Below are 23541 nucleotides of genomic sequence, written 5' to 3'. Positions count from 1 at the left end.
GTGTTCGGCATGAGTTTGCAGTGGGAAAATATCTGAAATTGGTCCTTTTTTTTTTTTCCAGCATATCTATCAAAATCCCATGGAATATTATGCAGAACTCTTTTATACTGTGTGTAGGCTGCTTCTATGGAAGCTGAGTGGCTCTTGATGCCTCCTCTGGTACTTGATGCAAATGCCATCTTCCCGTGCTGTCAATGCTGCCAGCACCCGTCCCCCTGTGCAGTCCAGAGAGAGGGCAGAGCACTCTGCCTCAGTGCAGGTAGTACAGCTACTGAATTTTGCTTATAAATAATTTGGATGGTGGAGCAATAATAAAGAAGTCATGTAGTTCTTGTTGGAACTATTTGGTTTGCCACAAGCTCAGTCTGTACAGACTATGATAGATCTCTGCCTTCCAGTAAGAAAGTTTTTGTTGCACAGAAGGTAAATATAGGTTGTGGAAGTTTTTGAGTGTATTCATGCTGTTGATCCATAGTTAATGAGCAATTCATCTTGGCTCTGTTGAATAGCAAATTAATTTGCATCATTCTGTGCTTTCTTTCTAAAGCTGGCAGCTGGCAAGTAATTAGCTTTCAAAGCAGGGGTCTAAATGTAAAGGAATATAAATAAAAGAAACTGACTTGTATGAATATAGCATTGAAATACCAGGATTTTTTTTGGGGAATAGAATAAGAGAATACATCTGAAAATAATGGTGGCTGATGTTAAACAGGATAGTAATTTGTACCTCTGTGGCATGTTTTGCATATGCATTTGAAATACCTGAGATACATGTTCTTGAAAAAGAACAAACACATGAGATTCTTCAAGATTTGAGCTAGAAATAACAAGCGCAAGAATTGCAAGGGTTACTCTGGAAAACACTGATAATTCTGTGGACGTGAAACCTTTGTCTTCAGAAGCCTAAGAATGTTTGTCCATTATTTGTCAGGCTCTTGAGCTATGTCTAAGCTATATAATGCATACCATTGTGAGCTGTTCTCCTTTTTAGTATTACAGACCCTTATTTTTTTGCTAAACACTGTTTTAAGGAGATCATTAATCCCTGATGTTCTCTGTTTAGAATAAAATATGTATATGATAGATAGAGAACAGCAGGAAAAGACCTTGAAGCAAAAGTGTAAGGGCTCTCTGTTCATCTTTTATTAAGAAAAGGCAAAGACTTCTCATCACCATCACAACTTTTTCTAAAAGGTGAAAATATTCTTTTCCCATATTGACTTGGTTTATTTAAACTTGACATTCATGTAAAATTCTTAAGCATTTATACATTTGAACTAGAGAAAATAAGGGAAATTCTCTTGAGTTCTTTATTCTTCGTTTGAAGACTGCTGTAGCAAAGCTATCTAGGTTTCTATGATGTTTTATATCTCCATCATAATTTCAGCTGAGTAGGGTTCTGGTCACAACATGTTTACTCTCTGGTATAAACCTAACTGTTTCAGTTTTCTTCTGCAGTTAAACCCAAATCAGTATCTCTTGATGCTTCCCACAACAATAATGCTCTTTAAATGGGCACTCTTTGCTCATTTGGTGGTTTGAAGTACCCGTTTGATTCTTATAGTACAGCAGACCCTTATGCTCACACCATTGGGGAGGTTTTTGAAGAGACTGGTACTGCTCACCTGAGTGTTGGTATCTTCTCATAGCAGTACAGTAACTTTTCTTGAGGCTTCATATTTATTTAATTGAAGGCAGATTTTCGAGTTGCTGCTGCATTTAAGAATACCTAATTGCGATACTGTTTGCAAAATCTATGTTTTACTACAAGATATTTCTGCAGCTACAGTTGTGGAAGGTTTGGTGTTCTGGGCTGTTCCCTTGATGCTTTAGGCTGATACAACTTGGGCTTAACAGGAGCAAGCCACGAGATTACTGGATGAAATCCCAAAATCATCATAAACAAGAGGGAAATATAGCTCTGAGAGGTTGCTCTCTCTCCATGGTCAGAACCATAGTAAAACAAACGTGGTTGTGAAGAGAGGATTTGAGCAGCAACAGAGGAGCTACACACAACGTCCATACCATTTTTCACCCACAGCTGGGCAGGGCAGTGTCTAAACACAGACTGGTGTCTGCCACTGTTGCCATGCCATGCCATGCTATACCCTTGCTTGGATAGGAAAGAATCTGATTAGCATGAGCCATCAACTTCCTTCACTGCAATTCTTAGATCTGTGGTTTATTAAACATCCAGATTCCTTAGTAACAGTGCCAAGTGATCCCAGGTTTTTACTCTACAGTTATTTTACAGAGCAAGTACTGCTAAGCTGCTTACCTGTGTGATTCATCGTTTTTTTCCTCAAGGTGATACATAAAGAAGGCTTTATTCTGCATCCCTCTTGCTCAGCATAATACCACAGTGACAGGAGTGCAGCAATGTTTATTGTAATATTCTGAGTTTTTCTCAGCTGCATGTCAGTCATGTGGAATTAGCTTATTAATGTTGATGAGAAATCTCATCCAAAAAGTGAGTGAAAGAAAAGAATGACCTTATACACTTCTGGCTGGTTCATCATGTGGGTTTACAAAAGGATTTTGCTATAATTCACAATCCTAACATGGCAGAGAAGCAGGTATCTGGCTGGTGTTAGCTTTGGCAGTTGGTTTCTTTGTAGCTTAGAGTCTTAATTAAACCTTTGAGAGCCTGAGGGATTACTTAAACATAGATTTAATTATCTTAGTGTTCAAGAATTTTATATGTTTATTTTTTAAGACCTTCCTTCATTTCTGTTCTAGGACTGGAATGGAAAAGAACATACTACCATAAAAGTTTCTAAAATTATAATTATGCATAAAGTGCATATTATGATAAAGAATTTCTCTCTGGGGCTCAGATTAGGAATTATATTCACAGTATTTTTCCTGTTGCTATTCCCTACTGAATTTCTTCATGTGATAATATTACTGTTTAGGATGTGGTAACATATGCATGTAACAAGTTAATTGTAAAAGCCCAAAAGGGGTAATTTGATTGTGCTACTGAAACAATAGTAGTCAAGCATTCTGGTCTGCGGTTGCCAGTTTTAAATTACCACGATTGTTGTAAATCATGCAAAGGAATTGTGGGAAACAAAACTTTCAGCTTTTCATTAGAAATTCCCCATTTTCTGTCCAGGATCACTCAGCCATCTGTCTAACAAACTGCAATGGTGCTTCACAGGCCATTCCTTCAGCAACCCAGGGCAGTAAGAGTGGGTGAGGGAACATTCCTGAGTATTTCAGCATCTTTGAAACCTTAACTGTGCAAGTTTGTGGCTAAGAACCGAGGCCACTTCTGCATCGTGTAAATGATGCATAAGCAGGCACTGGCGATTTTCCATGGTAGGAACTCATATGTTTCACATACACATAATTAGCTAGTTAGCACTGAAAAGAAAAGGAGCATTTTATATGCCCTTTTCTTTGCTGTATAAGAGATGCTTCTCCTTTTTACTTTTAAAAAATAGAATCCAACTCCAGCATACCTGAACTAATGTATTCTCTGTCCTTGTGTGATTTCACTAATGTATCAGAAGACTTGGTAGCATCCTGTAGAAACATTCTGGAGAATCAGAAGGGAAAATACCACACTCTAAAGATTTCAAATATTGTGTAGGCGGAAATAAGTGCCAAGTTTAAAACTAAGTCCTAATATCTCAAATTTTCAAACTTTCTGTTTTACATATTCATGTTACCCACGTTGTTGGTATTGAACTGAGATGCAGGCTATTCCCAGGAAGCCCTAGTTCTGTTGTAGATAGTCTGTATTTGCCCTAGGGCGGAAAGGGGAAACTAGTTCACACTGCTTGTGGAGGCTTATTTCTTTCTGGAGTATTTAACAAAATGACACTTGAAGATAATTATATTTTGTTAGATGAGTTCTGAACTGGGACAACAAAAGAATTTAGTTGGTAAGCAACTGAACTGCTGATTCAATGTATATATAACTTTACTAGTTTGTTTTTGCTGTCTAAAAATGAAGGAAGTTGTATAAGTAATGCCAAAATCACTATTCTGCAGTTGAAGTGAGTGGTATTTGGGTTAATGTCTCTTGCCATTATAAGGCTTAACTCTGCCCTGATCCTTCTGGTGACATTTGTACCACTTGGGCACATCATATGGCCACAATGTGTATGTGTGGGAGTTGGGATTTCCAGGATGCTAGTGCCTACATCTGTCACAAATATGTGAAATGTTCTGGGATTCCTAATCTTTTGTTTTCGCTAACCCTACCTTGTTTAGTATCTGCTCTTCTTCTCTTAAAAAAAAAAAAAAAAAGAAAAGAAAACAACAAAGAAAACAAAATTCATATTAAATGATTTCTCTGCAGAAATTTACCTCTGCCTAAGTACACATGGCATGGAAACAAATACAGCAGTCATTCTAATAATAAGCACAAATTATTATGAAAGGTAGGCAATTGCCATTTTATTTTTAAAAATGCATATTTATGAAGTAATGTAGATAGAAACTGTCTCAATTCAGTTAACAGTAGAGTAACTGATATGTTTTGATTAAGCAGAAGCTGGTGTGATTTTGTTCTTAATATGGAGACAACTACTATCATTCAAAAGCATTAACTATTTGTGCTTATCAAGTATAAGCAGTGGTAGTGAAATGCCTTCTGATTGCCTTAATTTACTATTATTTTGGCATCAAATAAAAGAAACAAAGTAATTTTCAGTGAAGTTGTTCTATCAGATAGACACTTCAAATTTCCCTTTGTGTTCTTTTGTGTTGACATGGCAATAAAAAAACTGTTCTTCAGCTGTATGCAATCTTTCACTAAAAATTAGATCAGTGGCTTATGAACTCTTAATTTGATTTTCTTCTTTCTGCAGCTTTAAGCTGTTCAAGTAATTTCTATCTGGCAAGAATTTCCTTTTTTAGAAACTACTTGAGGGGGTGATTTATTTAAATTTACTTAGGCCTTTAAATATCTTTCATTCAGCTGTCCTTTAACCTTTTGAAGTAAGATTTGGATAAAATTTTAAATAATGTCTTCAAACAAATTATTACTTTTTTGTATAAAAATGCAGTGGGTACTGTGTTCAGGGGGAAGAAAAGAAAATTTTTGCAGACTTTCATTGCATCTCACTTCTGTTAAAATCAGTTTGAGTTTACAGTTATTTTCAACTTCTTCCCAGCTGTTTATTTCTGTGTGACAAGAGAAATTCATTTGGAGTAAGAAGTAGGAGTGTACTCAGTCAGAGGAATTTACATATATTCAAAGCTGCTGTTTCTGGGTGAGACTTCCAGAAGATAAGAGGGAAGGAGGGACTGAGTGTGAAAATGATGAGATAAAATGGAAGCCATCACAAAAAAACAGGTTTGTGGAGTTAGATCAGAACAGTGAGCAAAGCAGACTGAGAGTAGAATTAAGATTCTGATTTGTTTTCCAAAACCAAATTGTCAGGAACTTTCTTGATGCAAAAGATCCGTATTTTAAATTCTGTATGATTAGACCTTTAGTGAGTGGATGTATTTGGCTTGATGAGTTTGAGGTGAAAATTGTAGGAAGATTTATGACAGATCTGGGCTGGTAGAGCAGAGAATTTTGTAAGATGAGAAATACTGAACATATTTATAATGCAAAAGTAGAGCCCTAGAGTGAAAGGTCGGAAGACAGCGTGAGGGAAAGGTAGAGAGTACTGGGACAGAGAGCAAGAGGAGGGAGATGAAGGATTTAGAGTAGACGAAAAAAAAAATTCATTTAGTTATTATTTGAGAGAAATCTTCAGGCCCTTTTAACACTAATCCACTCCTTTCTTCCTTTCTCCAAAAGGAAAGATAGCAGAGGGGGAAAATAGTAGATAAGTTGTACTGGCTGGTGATCCCAGATCTTGACAGCGCTGGGGCAATGGCCCATCTGCAGTAGCTGTGTGGCAGCCCCCTGGTGTATTTTACCTACACTGTTCAGAGATCTCTCAGTAAGCAGGAGATTGATGTGACCTGTAGTTACCTTCTTTTTCCTGGGCTCTGTCTTAGAATGGCTTGAATGTTGACTCATGAAAGGAAAACAAAGTTTGTTCAGTGTTCTCCATAATGCCCCTGAAGCACTTTTTGGATACCTAGAAAAGAAGCTGGGCCTCTGTAGCAGAGTGACACCACCCATGCTGTCTGAATGATGCTATCCTTGAGTCATCGCTTATGTGGGAAGAGCTGATCTGTGGGCCAGCCTGGAGATGAGCTGTTGATCAGCACAGACTGTGCTGTACAAAACTGGGAGTTGTGTTGCTCTGTTTTGAATCTTCCTTGGTTATTTTGAAAATTTTGCCATAGAGTGTTTTCTGGCTCATGGTGAATAAGGAATCCAAATTTTGGTACATGGCATCCAGCCACCTCCCCAGCTTTTCTTGTCCTCTGTCTTGCCCTGCCTGTGCAGTCATCCTTGTCCCTTTGAACTAAGTGTAAATAGTGAATATTTTATTACTCTGTTAATTTCTCTACACATGTTTAATTCCACCCTCTTCTCAGGCTTTGTTACACTCTTAATTCTTCTCACTTAATTTTTGTAATGCACAGGGAGTGTCATTTGGGCTCTTTCTTGTACTGTCAGAGTTGAATTCATCTGTGCTCATTCAGGTATGTCCTTATTCACACTTTCCTATTGACAAGTCTAGTTCTCAGAGACGTGATAGGACTCACAATGTCCTAAAAAGCTGAAAGATTCTTAGGAGTCATTCATCAAGAGTATGAACTCCCTTTGAAGGATGGGGCTGAGGGTCATGCAGGTATTCTACCTGCCAGTCTTGATACTTGCTGTAGTCATAGTGGCAGCTGTGACATTTTGAAAGAGTGGGTCTGTGGTATGCTTATGAGTAAAAGATGTACTGTTAGCTTGAAACTGGCTTTCCTATGTAAATTATTTAAGTAAATCAATTAATTGTTGGGGTGATTTCTCCTGATGAACCTCACTTCAGCTGTGGTTACAGGAATGGTTTGCTACTGGTAGGAAATGCTCTCACAGGATAAATCTCTTCCTACTTCAGTATTCTGTGCACTAGCTTTCACAGGTAAATGAGTATAGCTGATTCTGTCTGCTGGGCTCTCTAGCAGGCTGATACTCAGAACCAATAAATTCGGGGCATGGAAACTGCATCTTGCTTTGGTATTTGAGTGTGATTTTATGTGATAATTTTTATTAAAAATTCATGAGTGGTGAGAAGCACTTTCAGTTTCTCACACTGCTACTGCAACTGAAATTCCTGGAAACAATTGCTTTCCTTTTTAGGTCTTTGAATAATCAGCTACCAAAGTAAGCTATATTTAATAAAAAAACTTAAATCACTGATTGATCTAAAGTTCCAAGTGAAAAAATTACTGAAATGTTCTGATATCAGCATGTGGTCTGAGGACTTAGTGCTACTTTAGAAGGAAACAAAGCACTCTAAAAATTGCACAAAACCATATCTACACTTTTGTTTCGGATCTGTGATCAAATTCTGAATGCTACTTTTATCTTTATAACCAGTATTGTGAGTTTTCAGTCTGACAATGATCCATTCTATAATTCATGCTACCCTGGTAATCTTAAGTGCTGTCCACTGTTCTGATTCATTATTCTTGGCAAGGCAAGGTAGCATGCACCAGGGTTATGAGGAACAAGTTGAATTGAAAGTTGTTTGAAATATGATGCCTTTTTTCCCTCTCTCTCTCTTTTTCTCTCTCTCTTTTTTTTTTTTTTTTTCTTTTCCTTAACCCAAGGGTTTCTTTTCAGTAAAACCTTTTTGTTTATCTGTATAGGTCAGTTTTTCATTCTGAGTTTGGTGCATTATTTTTCTTAAATCATGTTCAGGTTTTATTTCCAGAAAGTTGACTTAATTTTATTTTGTGCCCAATGCAGAACTGCTTACAGAAATAGATGCATGTAAATAATCTTTTCAAAGACTCACATTGTAACAAATGAAACCCTTGATCCCTTCATTTAGGTTCTTAAACACTGACAAGGTAAATTAGAGCTTCATGAATTTAATTATTCAGTAATGGAAAATGAGTATTGAAGTTTATAATAATGGCAAAGGGGTGAATTGAACTCTGCATTAAACTTGCCATTAAATGAAAGAACAAGGAAACATAATTTGCATCTGTATGAATTCACATGCTTTGTGGGAATCAGTAGTTGTTATGCCCAGAAGCATTCTTTTTAACATCTTTTCACTTACTATCAGCATCAGTTAGTACACTATGATGAAACTTCTGAAATAACCTGAGATTAGGCAGAACTAAAATACCCACATCTCTTTGTTTAGGTTCTTTTTAAAGAAAATTGGGAATCCTTGATAACTTGCAAGTCACTTCTATACTGAGGCAATTAAATTCACAAACACATTAGTAAACATACCTTAGAAGTGCAAAAAAACTGCAAATCCCTTTGTTTTTAATGACATCATTTACCATCAAGGTATAATTATGTCATAAGGAAGCTATTAGAGATTATCTGATTAGGCATATAGGAATCTCTTCAGTGAAGCTTTTATGATGTCTGCATACTGAAACGGGAAAAGGAAGCCCTCTCTACTTCTTTTAATTGAAAGTGTTAAGTGAGTTTACTTGATTGTCTTTTGCAATTATTCAGTATTTCTGTTGTGGACTGTATAAACAAATATGACAGAGTTGGCAATAAATAACTATATTAAATAAGTATAGGTATGTAAATACATAAGTAAATTTATATTTCTAATTCAGTCTAATATTGGCTACAGGCTGGAAGCTAGTCCTGCCATCAGTGGTGTTCCTGCCAACCCCTGAAAATAGGCCTCTTTGAATTCCTGAGTCTGATTTAAGATTGTTGATTTAATATTTTTAGAAGGAAAAACAAGCCTAAATCAATGGAGAAGTACTTGGCTGAAGATTTGAATTGCACTAGATATGAGTTCTCACTTGAAACCTGAGGTAAAACAGACTCTGGAGGAATTCTCCATCCCATTCCTATGTAAATTCTTACCCCATCCCCAAAAAAATTCCCGCTAATGATACTTTCTGTTCCTTAGTTAGCCACAGGTAAAGAAACCTTAGTTTTTTTATACTGATGGTCTTTTAGTTGAACTCAGTTTTTCATTGGCTGGATAACACGTTGTCTTGTTCTTTTTCGGAGATTTATCAAAAATACTTCAAGCTAAAGAGGCAGTGTGGATGCAAATGTACATAAAAATCAGAAGCAGAATTTAAGAGAAAATAAATGATGGCTATGACAAGAACTTGCAACATGAAACAGAAACTTGTATTTTATGCATAAATCTTTTAATTTAAATATATACATTGATGCAAGTCCAGGCATTCTTAGGAAAGATGAATGGAAGGCTATGAAATAAATGCTCAGATTTCCCAAGTGCCTTATTGTGATTGACTTCTATGGAGGAATTCTGGAGCTGTGTTCCTCCTTCTATTGATTCAATAAAAGAATCGAATAATAGTATATTTAAATTAGAATGGAAGAAAAATACAAAATCTACTCTAAAGTGTCCTTGTTGTATAGGCTTCAGAATGTGAGACATAAAATATCTCTTCTAGGTCTCTCTTTCCATGGGTGATGCAGGTCAGTAATGCCATGTATAATCTTCATTGAGTTAAGGAATTGGATTGGAGATCTCCCTAGAAGAAACACTGGCCTCTGAAATAAAATGTTGAGCGTCTTGCTTGAGACCTTTAAAAGATTTTTTTTCCCTGATCTATTAGTTTCTTTGTTGTAGGGTTACTCTTCAGATTTAGATTTTAGAAAGTAGAAGTTTTGAAAGCTTGAAGAAAGAGAAGACTAAAACCAATAAAAAAATGTTTTCTTCTTCAGCAATTTTTAGAGTTTGGAAAACAGCTATTAAAAGCCATAGCATATATGGTTCCTGTGGCTTTGTTAAACAGACAGCTCTATAGCACTAAGAGTATTTGTTTTCCAAAATTGTGGAGGATTACCACAATAGAAATATATTTAGAATATGAAAATATATAAAGTACATATATAGCTTGCAACAGAGGGCAATAGAGAAGTCACAACTAAGATGTAAAACTTAGTGACTCTTTTTGCCTGTTACATGATACCTCAGTGGTGATTGTTGATGAACAAAATTAAGACCAGTATTTTATAATAACAAAATATTTATTTTGAACGTGATTAGTACATTCACTCATATTACAGCAGTATTTGAAGCCACAAGTATCTCAGCGTATTGCAGGAACATCTGGAGAGGCCTGGATGCCTAACTCAACCCCTGGCTGGGCATCTAGAGTAGGTGGAAGGGGCTGCATTTTAGCCCTTCAGCCCTACATGCCTGTGCACTTTCCAGCCACAATTTTCACTCCTGGCTGACTTCAACACCTTTCGTCTTAGCAAACTTCTGTACACCCCTTTCTTTAATGCTTAATTTCTTCACAGGGGCTCCTTCTTGATAGCAGCAGTCACGCAGACCTTGAAGCTGTATGGTCAGTGATGTAGGGTTTAGGCATTGCTCTGCGTAGCCAAGTGATGTCCAGATTCCCCTGACTGCAGAAGCTCTGAGGAAGTGCAGCTCAGGACTGAAAAGCTGAGAACATACTTCAGAAGTGTAGAAAGATCAGCCCATTGTGCTCCATAATTTTGAATGAAACTCAAAATAGTCAGTAACTAATGAAGAGTTACATTTCTTGTGTCAGTGAAATCTGAACCCTGTTAAGCTGAAATGGCAAATGTTAGCCTTTTTGAGGAAAATGAAATGATAGTGAGGCAGGAAACTGAGTAGCTGTTCGGGGATATGACAACAAAGTGGGCTTTTTGTATTTGCTGTTGAGTGAAGAGAAGGTTGAAGAAAGTGACTGCTCATAGGTTACATTTTGTTTGAAAGTGACCACTTTGTAGAACTTACAAAGCCTGTCATTTAAACATTAGGAATGCTTGGGGTAGCAGCTACAAGATTTAATGGCCAAACTAAACTCAAACATGGCAGTGATGGAGATAAGGTAAATTTGCTGCTATCCCCTAAATCTCTCTCCTTTGTTCTCAAGAATGATGTGCTAAGGTTGCACCATTTCAAAAAGTAGAGGGGAGATGGGAGCCATGGAGGTTTCATCTTTGCCTGCGATACATACTAAGGCACCAGTAAGCCTAAGATAACATTTGTATCTCTGAATTATAAACCCTGTAGTTCAAAGCATAAAATGTTTACCCGCTGTGCTGGTTAGTCATGACCTTTTTTGATCCAATGAATACTGTTTGTATGTTTCTGTATTAACAGTTTGCCAAGTCATTCTATGCTATGTCTTTTCTTAGAGCAGTGACAATTTTGGCAACATACATTTATTGGGTGATTTTCTGATTATGCTGTATTTGCTTTTCAAAAATTCTGTATTTTTTTCTTCTCCCTTTTTACAGTCTTAGTTCCGTGAACCACAGTTTTTATTCCCGCTTTAGTTAGTATTAATAGATTTGTTTTGCCATATCAACTGACATTTTATGTGCCTATTGAGAAATGTTTAACCAAAAAGGAGATTAATTGAATTGCATTAATTGCATTAAGTGATCTGGCTGTGAAGAAGGGGTTTGAACCAGATAATGTCTAACAGTGTTGCACTGCTTGATTTTCTCCATTTCTGTTACACAGATCACCAGTTACTTGTGCCCAGTAATTTGTTTACTTGAAAAGCAAGTTAAAATGATGGATTTTTTAAAAGTAATATTATTTATCTTCTAGTAAATTCCAGTTTTCATTTTGTTTCAGCCTTGTAACAGATTTTTTGTTTCTTATTTCTGTTTTTGATTCCTCAATATCTCTTATGTTTCATTAAAGAGCAATCTAGTGCTTATTGTTTCTGCCACATATGGATTATGACCAGGTACAGTAATCCATTATATATTTTTCTTAATTAACTGGCTATTACCTTGATTATAAAAAGGTGCTCCAGACTTCAAGCAACATTTTTATGTCCGTGCTCTTTTGAAGTTAGTTAGTCTCTTAAGTGTGGACATAAGAAGTGTCTACAATAATCCTGTAATAGATCTTTTTTCTAATCTTGTCTTTGTCATTTTCCTGTTAGTTTATCAACAGACTTTTCCTTTTAAGTTACTGATATGTCTGCAACAGTTTCAGCTAATAGAGTTCTGGATTTCCAGCAGCCCAGATCTCAAAATACTTTCTATAAACATTGACTAAACTATTCTTCATAACATTCCTCCAGCACAAGAAGAAGCTGTAGCTGGGAATATGACATATTTCACTTAAGGAAGGCAGTCTGAATTTCTGGATAGCACAAGAGCTATGTTGTTTGTCAAGTGAAATTGCTTGGATTTCTGTTTGCATCCTTTACAATACTGGTGGTTTCTTTTAAAAGGCCAAAGAAGTGTATTAATTCCTATATTTGGCCTTGCACCACAGTGTAGACCTCCTGAGCTATTCTGTCCACATATACACTTGTAACCATAATGCAGTGGAAAACATAAACTAATCTTTTATCCTACCATGAGTGCCAAAAAAGAATCAGTTGTTACTCAGCTTGGTGCTGCTAAGAAAATGTTCCGGTTATTGTTATGTCAAAGAGGCAAAGACTGCCAAGTCTGTAAGGGCAAAAGTGTGGTTCAGTGAAGTATTTAAACCATGAAGGGCAAGATTTATTGTTAGACTCCTAAAGATATGAATAGATTGGGGGGGGAGGGGCGGGGGAAATACTCTGATTTGGAACTAGAATGTGATCACTTGTCCAGAGTAGATTGGTGGGACAAGTGTAAAGATTAAACAGATTCAAAGCTTTTGGTACCTGAATAGAAGAAAAAAGGAATGATGATGGAAGGTTCTGGTGTGTTTTCTTAGTGTTTCCTTGAAGCAATTTAGGGAATTCCTGTGCAGAGGAGAAAGTTGATGAGAGAATTTAAGGAGTGAGTTCACAGTTGCAGAACATTATTTTAGCTTAGAATGGGAAACCCCATTACAAGTTTGAAGGTGAAAAGTTTAAACCTGGGAAAAAACATAGAATCACAGAATATCTCAAGTCTTAAGGGGCCTATAAGGATCATGGAGTCCAACTCTGCCCTTCTCAGGACCATTTGGAACTAAATCATATAACCAAGAGCTTGTCCAGACAATCCTTGGACTCCTGACATATTTGGTGCCATGACCAGGGGAACCTGTTGGAGTGACCAGCTATGCTCTCAGTAAAGAACCTTTTCCTAATGTCAAACCTGAACTTCCCCAGTGCAGCCTCTCTCCACTTCCTTGTGTCCTGGCACTGGTCACCAGGGAGAGACCAGCACTTCCCTTCTCTGCCTGCCAGGAGGAAAGTGTATCTTGCTGCCAGGTGCCCCCTCAGCCATCTCTCCTCCAAGCTGAGCAAGCCAAGTCACCTCAAATGGTCCTCCTAAGTCTTGCCCTGAAGGGATTTCACAGTCCAGGTCACCCTTCTCTGGACACACTTAAACAATCTGATAAACAATCATTCTTACACTGTAGCACCAAAAAGTGCCCCCAGCACTCAGGATGAGGCTGCCCCAGTGCAGAGCAGAGCAGGACAATCCCCTCCCTTGCCCAGCTGATGGTGCTGTACCTGATGCCCCCAGGACAGAGTTGGCCCTCCTGGCTGCCAGGGCACTCACTACTGGCTCATGTTCAACTTGCCATAAAATGTTTGGAATGAATCAGAAGTGCATGCGAAGAGTCCGTTTTTCCTTTTGTTTGAGATAAATACTTTCAAAAGGTTTAGGAAAAAGTAGTTCAAGACTCTCAGCAAGTGTCACGCATCATAATTGATGCAATCTAGGGAAATAAAGTGCTTTTCAGATAAAATTAGAATACATCTCAGACAGATTGTTTTGTTTTCCTCTGAATTAAGATGTAGGGTAGTGCTTTAACTGGAAATGGAAAGAAATAAAATACAAGAGAAATAGAAGAAAGAGATACTTAGGATTCCTTAGATCAAATCTGAGAAGCACAAATGCTCTGGAAGTAGGTGCCAGATTTCACAGGTGCCAGGTGTCCTCTGACACATCTGTTGGTAGTCCAGCTTAATGGAGAAGCAGGAACTCCTGGACAATCTTGTAGGACTTCTGAATCCATATCATATGTCTGCTTGGAAATAGTCCACTCCTTTTCAATGTTCCATGCAATCATAGGGGTTTTTTTGCACTCTTTCTTCCAAAGCATGTAATTTATACCCTCCTCTTTTTTTGTCTGCCCTGCAACTTTTCAGTTAGATGTGCAAATACACAGAATTGTGGAATCATGGAATTACTGACGTCAGAAAGGATGCCTGAGTATCATTTAGTCCAACCCTTGTCCTCAGAGCAAGATTTCATTAATGCAATTGTGCTTTGAGTCCATTGGACTTTTGAGTACCCCTGGACCCCACAACCTCTATACAATCTCTTCCGCTGTTTTGTCCCCTTGTCAGTGAAAAAAGTCATTAATGGAGATTTAAGCAGCAATTACTCTTGGGCTGCTTCTTTAGTGGCTGTGCCTCAGCTGGACTTTTCGCCATTGATTGAAATCCTTTGAGCGGGGCATTTCAGCCAGTTTTCAGTACATTTCACTAGTTTGTACTTCAGCATGAAGATTTTGCATGGGAGAGGTTCAAAAACCTTTCCAGCTTTTTTTCAGCACTGGACCTTTTCTTAGGTGCTTTTTTGAAGACCAAAAGAACTTCTGGCACTTCTAAGTCCATTTCATTTGTCCAGATTATTATTTTCTGCTAGGTTAGCTTAGGACATAATGAGAAGATAATAATGGGCAAAGATCCTCACATCCCAATCAAGGCACTGATGCATCTGGGTCTGTTTCTTATTTTGTGAAACAAACTAGTTTGGATGGGTCCTATCAACTCAGTGCTGTAATCCTTTTGTTTGCCTTGTGGATTACAGTAATCAAATGTGCTTCTGGCAAAATATGTATCTCTGAAAAAAAAAAGAGCTTCACCTGTATCACTTACTCACTTTAATCTGTGTTACCCTTTTGCAAAGCTGCAGTTTTTCCAAGAATCATTTTAAAGGGAGACTGCTAATCATTTTAACATCTAGCTTATTACCTTAGGTACAGTAATGCCTGTTTTTCACACACAGTGAATTGGCAGAGCCAAGTGCAAATATAGCTGATTTTGTGCTTGTATGGCTGTTCTGAGCTGTTGCTGCTGGCATTTTTTGTGCTATCACCCCTTGCTGCTGCCACAGATAGAGTGACGCACTTCCTCTGCAAGAAAGAAGTAGCAAAATCTTTATTGAGGTAAAACAGCCATTTAACAAAGTTCGGTGGTAAATGCGTCAGCAGTTTAACAATATTTGATGCCAAGGTATACTTGATTTTTTACGGCGCAGAGGATGGGGTCAGACAAAACTGTCCGGGAGACCATGCTGTTGAGTCACCAGTTTCAAAGGACTCCCCTATGTTCTAAATTTTCTGATGGGAGTTTAGTTGTGGCTGGATCCAGATTTAGTCCCAGACTTGGTCAACACTTTGTGGCTAAAGGATTGTAATTGCATAATCATTATTTTATGGCACTTAGGTAAAATTTCAAAGTTTAGCATGTTACTAATCACTTACTGTGAATCTTCTGAGGCAAGAAGCCTCGCGCCCAAGGATTATTGGAGACAGGTGTCCATGCATGTGTCCTGGTACACAGCCCCTTCTGCACAGGAGAGCTGAACGAGCCTCAGGCTGTCCACTGTTTATGGAGTAAGATGATTGACTTATGGTCATATTTGCACAGCAGCCGTATTTCTTTTGGCGCATGCTCAAGTAGCCCTCAGCTGTTGAACAAGACTCACAGGCCTTAGGTGCCAAGCAGGATTTATGGCCCTTGACTATTGTGTTGGTATCTGTGAGCCAGATGTAGCCGTCACAACCACCCCGGGTGGCTGTTGCACAAGCAGAAAGCAGCAGGGGTTGGAGCACATCGCCACAGCTGCCAAGAGTGAAACAAAATGTTCTGAGTACAATCAGGTAATCAGAAGTTAGGACATTTCCCTTTGTTGCCCATAAAGTAGCTGAGGGATCTTTTCTGCTGCTGAGCAGGATTTCAAAATATTTTGGAAGGACTACTGGAATAATTTTTTCTGTCCTATTGTAATGGGATTCTGACTTTGTCATATAAAGGTCATTTCCCCTTGTTAGTGCCATAGCGAGTGTTTTGAAAAAGGAACTTGACAGTAGTCCTTAGTAGCTCACTTCAGTCAATAGCTGGCTTAGACTTTATAACTTTGTTCCACACTAAGCTGTCCTTTTATTTTTGGAAATGAGAGTTGTGGCTCACTGCTCAGTTACTCTGTCTGAAATTCAGAGTTCTTTCAAAATCAGAAATTAAATTAACACAAGACTCCTTGTGGAATTACATATGAATGGGGGACATAATCAGTTATATTCTCAGCCTGCTGAAATGTGAGCAGGCGCTTTCTAAAACGTGTGATAATAGAATTTTGCTGAGCACATTATGGGGTAGACTAATGTAAAGACTTATAATGTAGGGACTTGTTTAATCCACTTGTTTCATTATGTGAACCAGGAGTGAACTGTGCTTACATATTTTAACTTGGATAATCACACATAGGATGATTTTTCTTATAGGAGTACTACATATTAGTCATGCTTTTGCATGGAAATGGCTTTCTGTTTATTTCAAAAGTCTGTTAATTTTTCTCTATATTGAAGGGTTTTCTCATCTGGCAGTTGGGGAGGGTATTGTTTTGGGGTTTTTTAGTATAAACTTGGAGGTGGAAGCCTTTTACACATTGCAGTATAGAAGGGTTCCAGAGAAATATTGATGAAACTTTCACTCACAAGCATATTTTTCTTTCCACTGTTTAGTGATCTATTTGTACATTAAACTTATACACATAACAGATAGAAAATTCTGGGGGTACAAAAAGATTCTTGCTGCTCTTTTTTCACCTAGTGCTAACTCAGTAAAGGAAAATTCTCTTTTAAAATGTTACTTTTTTCTTGTTCAGGGTAGGGTAGTGTGATCCTAGGCATTCAGTTTGCATGTACACAGTAGTTCTTTAAATGTTATTTGAGTGGTTTTGCAGTCTGATTTTTTTGCCCCTGTGTTTTAAACAGCTTGATACTGTGAAATCTGGTCATCTTTTTGTAGTCCCACCCACTAGAAACCAGATTATTGTGAATTATTCAAATAATGTGAGCACCATATCTGACTTTTTTAAATGCTTTCAAAAGGTGACTTGAATTCTTGGGAAGAAGTAACTTTCCATGTTGAATTTATGTTATTTTCCTTTAACATAGAAATGCTGCTAGTCAAAAACTCTTTTGGATGCTGCTGCTGTGCCAAAATATCATGGCAGCGAAAATGTGCTTAGATTATTCAGAACATAATATACCACTTTTTTTTATCAGCATGCCATCTTCCTAAGACTTAGACATGTTCCTTTAAGAGGAAAATGAAATGTTATTTTCTTAATTTCACTAGTTTATAAGTTATTGTGCTGTAATTTGTTGTCTAAAATAGTAGTAGTATTAGTAGTAATAGTAGTAGTAGTAGTTGTTGTTGTTGTTGTTGTTGTTTTTGTTGTGGTAGTGAGATACTACTCATCCTCTTGGTGGTCCAGAGATTACTTCCAGGGCAGCTGATTTTCACCAGGAATGTGCATTAAGAATGAGTTGATCAGCCACCTTGACCCCTCTTAGCCTTTCAAGTATGTGTTCATTTTAATGTCAAGGTTAGCAGGGGGTGCTGTGGCTGGCAGCCCTCGGTGGCACGGGCCGCAGGCCCGGCTGCAGTTTGAGTGAGAAGCCCAGGTGCTGCGCTCAGGCTGCCCTGCCGGTGGCCTTCCCTGAGGGACAGCACGACCAGGACACCAGTCTGGATTTTGTCATGTTGCCCTCCCACCGCAGGTGACCTTTGCTGTTCCAGAACTCATCTCTTGTCTGTTTCTCCTGTTTTCGTGAAGGTGCTGGGATGGCTGGAGAAGGTTGTGATCTGCAGTCGAGCTGAGGGAGGCGTGAAGCATTGTCCATCCCCCGCTGACATTCGAGGTAGTGTGATAATTTTTATCTTACCTGCAAGTGATTTTATTACCAGTGTTGGCTAAGCAGATTGATCAGTAGTATCCCGTAATACCCTAAAATGATTCCACACAGATCCTAGGATTTATTCCTGCAGGAGGTGATAATTATAATATGCATTATACAAAATTCTGATTGGGATCCAATTGTCATATTTTAATATCCAAAACAGTGGAGATATATGAATTAAGGCTGTCAGAGTCAGTCCTGATTAAATTGATGACTTCAAGCCCTTCTGTCAATCTCTGGTAGCATTTGAGACAGAGGGCTGGGTGACTCTTAAAAGTGGTTAAAAGCCATTTTTCCTTGCCAGAGAAAAATGATTATACTGCATTTTAATGAGCCATTTCCCACATAGAGTGTTATTTAGGATATTAATTGGCTGACTTTAAATGCACACTATTGAAACAATTAGAGAAAAAAAATCTCTATTTTATGAGTGAGGGAGAATGTGAAAATGCCTGTCAGAATACTGTAGATAACAGATCATGGTTTAAATGACACAAGTGTCATTGAATTTGAGCGTATGTTTTGGTTTTAATTCATGTCTAATTCATTGGTTCTTTCCTGTATTACTGAAAGTCTAATCAGAATGCAGTGGGGTAAATTTGAATTGAACATCACAAAAATATCTATTGTATAAGGGATTCAGACCTGTGGCTGCTCATGGTGTGAAGCTGAAAAGCTGTTAGCTGGTGTTAAATTGCTGCATGAGACTTTACAGCTGCTATCTGTGTACTGTAGCAGTTTTATGAGACTTGAACTGGCTATTCCTGTCTAAGTGTACATAGTTGTACTGTCATTAAATAGAGGAGAAATTACAGATACTTCTAGCTTTGGTTTCTATAACAGTAGATAAAACTTGCTATGTTTTTTGTGTTCTTAATGTTTCTGAAACCAGATGGTAGAACTTTAGATTCCTTCATTGCACCATGGATCTCTGCTAGGGATATTTGCCTATATGTATTTCACCAAGAAAATAAGGTCAGAATAGTGAAAAGTTACTTGTAAAAATGCTTGTAAAGTATGCATAAATTAGTCATTACTGATGTTCTTAACCAAAGCTTTCTTTGTTGTGGTTACCATGCCTTTTCATACAGAGTTCAGCACACCTGGAAAACAGTTTTTGAATGACTTCAGTTATTTTATAGCTGAAACATGGCCAAACAACCATACAGAAAACTGCCTCTGGGCTCTGTTTTCTTGGCTTCCTGTTCCCGGGGAGTGATTTGATCCATAGCTGAACTGCCCATTCCTGATTCCTCTGCAAGCAGCTTAGAACTGGAAGGGCACAGCTTGGACACAGGGTCTGGCATTGCTTTTGAGCTCCACCACAAACTCACTCAGATTCTGTCACCCTCTGTAACCTTGCTGTGTTTCAGTTTCCTGTTTGTAAATGAAGGCTAATACTTACAAACTTTCAGAAGGGACCAAAAGATCCCAACCCTTAGGAAATGCTATTTGCACAGTGCTTGTCATATTTGATGTGATGTTGACACGGTCTTACCAGGGGATCATTTAAACCTTTTGTATTTATGTGTGACTAGTTTTTATTCTTTCAAGTATATGAATCTATTCACCTGCTAAAAAGTGTGATTACTGAAGAAAAATTTGTATGCAACAAATGAACTAAAAATAAGAACAGATTCATGCATCAGGGCAGTCCAAAACTATGTCTGCTGTGATATTCTGCAGTTTTAATAATGTTGGGAAAAATACACGCTATGAGGAAGTGATTTTATTGAACATTGCTGTACAATTTGTGTTGAACCCGAGAGCAGTCAGTTTCATCACACTTACGTGTGTGATTTATGCCATTTATGTGAACATGGCTGCTGTCACAAGATTGGTGTGGTTGGTAAGTGTCATTCATATTTTAGCAGATGGTATGATTGCCAGTGACTTCTTTTAAAAAAGGTAAAAGGTTTTTATGTATATATTTTATATTAATTTTTTTTAAGTTTTTCTTGAGATGAAAGCCTTTGGTCTCTCCAGTAAAAACAGCTTACTGTGAAATTAAATTTATTCAGTACCAGAACTACAAAAAGGAACAGTCCTGCTCTTTCCCTTCCATACTGATACTTTCCACATGGCCATGTGGGTGAGACTGCCATTCAGAGCCCAGGGCTGACTGATGTGAGGGTGTTTGCTTTAATCAGGGTGCCCTGATTAAAGGGAGAGAGCCAGTTCCTAAGACTTTTGCTGACGGGCATCTGTGCAAGCAGTCCTGCTTCCTGCTTTAGTATAAAAATGCGTACTAGGGCAAGGCTCCTAGTCAGACTTCAGAGGAGTTGAATAATGTGCTAGATGAGAAGAGCCCGCAGCAGGGCTTTACAAAAGTCCCTCCAATGTCCTGCCCTTTAGTCTGCTCCTTTTTTTTTGAATGATATGTCTGAGATCTAGCTTGGTATGGGATTTATATTTGTGAATAGACAGCACAGAGTGGGTTTGTGCCTGAGAAATACTTAGAGTGGTTGTGGGTGAAGGCCCAGGCTCTGGTACCTTGTGAATTTTATCTGTAAATATCTATTTCCTCATTCTCCCATGTAAAATAACAGTAACAGCAATGGAAAAATGTGAATGCATTGCTCAGTTTTAATGAACAGTTGAATGTACTCCAAAGTTTCACTTTTTTAATGAGTTGGTATTGTGATGGAGTTCCTGCAGAGAAGGAAGTCATAAAATCCGTGGAGGCGGACGTGCTTGTCCCTTGGCCAGCCAGCCAGCTTTGCACTGGGCAGCTCTGTTGTTTGTAGCACCTGTTTGTTGCATAGTATCCCATTTTGAGCTGATCAGTCCAAAGCTGATGTGCTTTATGTATGATGTCTAAAATCAAATGTTGTAATGCTGAGCTATGACTGCTTTTGTCTCTGACATTTGAAAAGTGGTATATGTGATGTGATAGGATTACATCCACTACACTGGTGTTACCACAGCTGAAAAGCACAATTAATTTCTGTTGTTTGTGAAAGAGCTATACAGTTATTAAGATGTCTTTTCTAGTTGCTTGAGTGTTTCAGATGAGCTTCTTTTTCTCTTAATTGCAATTCTTTCAATCTTAATGCAAACTGTCAATTTGTTTGGTTTGGGTTTGGTTTTTGATTTGGGATTTTTTTAATCCACTACAGCTTTATTTTGTCTTGTTAAGAGGGTTGGCAGTGTATCCACAAGACTGTAATATTCTGTGGTATATAAGGGGGGTGTTGCAGTCCATGCTTTATTCTGCTGCTAGGCTGAGGTGTAAATACAGGCGAGCTGTTCCTCTTCCCAAGTGTGTCCCTTTCTCTGTCTGTTAAATGGATAATGCCACTGACTCCTGCTGCTGACTTCTTCTGGATTTGCTGATGGAAAATACTATCTGGCATCATTAAAATACCTCTTTAGAAACTGGTCTGTCAAATTATCTTTAAAATTAATATGGTTGTTTCTGTGGCTTATTTTACAGACACTTCTTAATTTCTCCATTGGTAAAGCTTTCTTACGGGAAATTATGGGCATCAGGACAAAGCTCTGTCAGTTTCCAATGTGCATTTCTAATTACAACCTGGCATTTCTCTTTATCTCTGTTGCAGATGAAGCTGTCATTGTAGTGCTATGATAGCTGCAGGTGCCCATGCAGATTTACTAGGAGGTAAACTCTCTAAACCAATAACTGTTCAGGAGGTCATTAACTCTAAAGATTACCAGGCATGTCTGTTTGGATTATTTCCCTTAAAAGGCAGGCTGGCTTCATCACTCAATGAGCAATCCAAATTTGTCTCCCCTTCCTTAATAATCAGCTGCATTTCAAAGCTGTTCTGGATCCCATGGCACATACCCTTCTACCTCTCCAGCACAGGAAAAAAGGCTTTCCATGAGCTTTGCCATACTTCCTGCTTGTCAGATCTAACCCATGCTCATCTGCCTCACAGGAAGGAATCTCCCCCTCTCATATATAAATACTCAGGATATAAATATATATATTTTTATATATATCTAGAGAGAAAGGATATAAATAATGAGTTAAGTGCTTGTGAAGGTATACCTTCAGGTTCCATCAAAACACCAATATGCCTGTGTGCATGTGTGTGTTAAGTGTGTGCAAGCACATGGATACAAACCAGACCCCATTTCTACTGCTTCCTCGGTAAGAATTCTTTTAGGACCTGTGATAAATGAAGCAGCTAAAATAATGCCATGGTATGTTACAAAACTTGGATTGGAAGAAGTTACTTGAAGGCCCTGAAAAATCAAGCCGTGTACACAGTTTGTACATTAGATTGGCTTTCAGTAAATTCTGTCAGCAAAAAAGCTAGTCAGGTTCCCTATATTTGGAAATACTGGACACTCTAGCCTTGGAAAAATCTCCAATTAAAAATTAGCAGCATTCCTCCTGCAGCTCTTGGCCTAAAAGTTGTCTTGGCCTAAAAGTTGTTTTCAACAGCTGTATCATAAAAATGTGTATCAGAACTGATTGTTTCAGTATAAAGGTTTTAGAGATCCTCTTTGGATGATATCTAAAAATGCTCATGTATTTTTAAGTCACTTTGGTAAATGTGGGCATAGTCTTTCTTTGTATGTGAGATGCTTCATCAAAACATACTTTAAATTTAAAAGTTGGGTATTTTGTATTCCAGGTCTTACCAGCGCAAGTGGGGGCAGAAATTAACAGACTTTTAAAGAATTTTATGAAGGTTTGAATAGAGATCAGCTTTTCTTCACAACTTATTTCTTACCTCATGAAAACTTGTTTTGGCAGCACAACATTTAAAAATACCAAGTGATTTCCACTTGCTTGTTTCATTCAGTGCTTCTTTCAACTTCGTGCTGATTTGTACAGTTAAGGATCTAGGTCAAAATCACTCTATGTGTCGATATGAAATAGTTTAAGCACTTGTTGAATGCAGTAACCTACTTTTTGGTAGGTGCCCACCATTTATATATTCAGGTTTGCGTGGACTTAAAGTTCCAAACCAGCAGCCAATAGGGGAAGGAACAATGCTGGTATGATCTCAGAGGGGACACATGGAAAACCAATCATACTGTTTCTTATTAACACAGAACTTCTTAAACAGATAATTTTGCTTGAAGTTATTGTGGAAAAACAATTGCATTGAATAGGTGTGCTCGTGTATTAAATCTGCATCAGTTTAACTGAAATTTAAAGTTGGCTTCAGTCTGCGTATTACAGACTCAAAATAAATGAATATACATCATGTCTTAAACTTACATGAGCTGCAGGACATACAGAACTGCACTAAATTAAAATGCGGTGGTTACTTTAAACCTTCTGTCAGGAAGATTATTCTTTTCCTGCAGACCAACTAATAGCAAGTATGTGAGTGCTTGGAGTCCTGAGTGGTCATGCAGAAATGCACTCAGAAATGCTTTTTCTGTCATTTACTAGCTTTCACTTACTGTACTATTTAAGTTAATGACTTCCTAAATGCCGTACAGGCTCTGTTATGTTGTCTTTAATCTGATTAGGAGAACACGAATAATGTAGCGTGCGATTAAACCATATAATTAATTTGTCCCATGGTAATGAGCTGTTAAGTAATTCCGCTAGTCTAGGGTAAATATCAGGCCTTGAACTTAAATTTTACAACTTCTTGGG

The 23541-nt window shown here is 37.9% G+C and overlaps 1 protein-coding gene across 3 annotated transcripts in view; it reads left to right on the top strand.

The window, feature by feature from the left end:
- Nucleotides 1-23541, top strand: part of GHR (growth hormone receptor) — a 119062-nt gene that overhangs the window by 23542 nt on the left and 71979 nt on the right. For all 3 annotated transcript variants that reach the window (XM_041424567.1, XM_041424569.1, XM_041424568.1), the window contains exon 2: nt 17831-17915. The gene's annotated coding sequence lies outside the window, so the exon portion shown is untranslated. The remainder of the gene's footprint in view (nt 1-17830; nt 17916-23541) is intronic.

This window comes from Onychostruthus taczanowskii, unplaced genomic scaffold, assembly GCF_017590055.1.
Source record: "Onychostruthus taczanowskii isolate IOZ18803 unplaced genomic scaffold, ASM1759005v1 scaffold83, whole genome shotgun sequence".
NCBI lineage: Eukaryota > Metazoa > Chordata > Aves > Passeriformes > Passeridae > Onychostruthus > Onychostruthus taczanowskii.
This window is presented reverse-complemented; position numbering and strand designations above follow the sequence as displayed.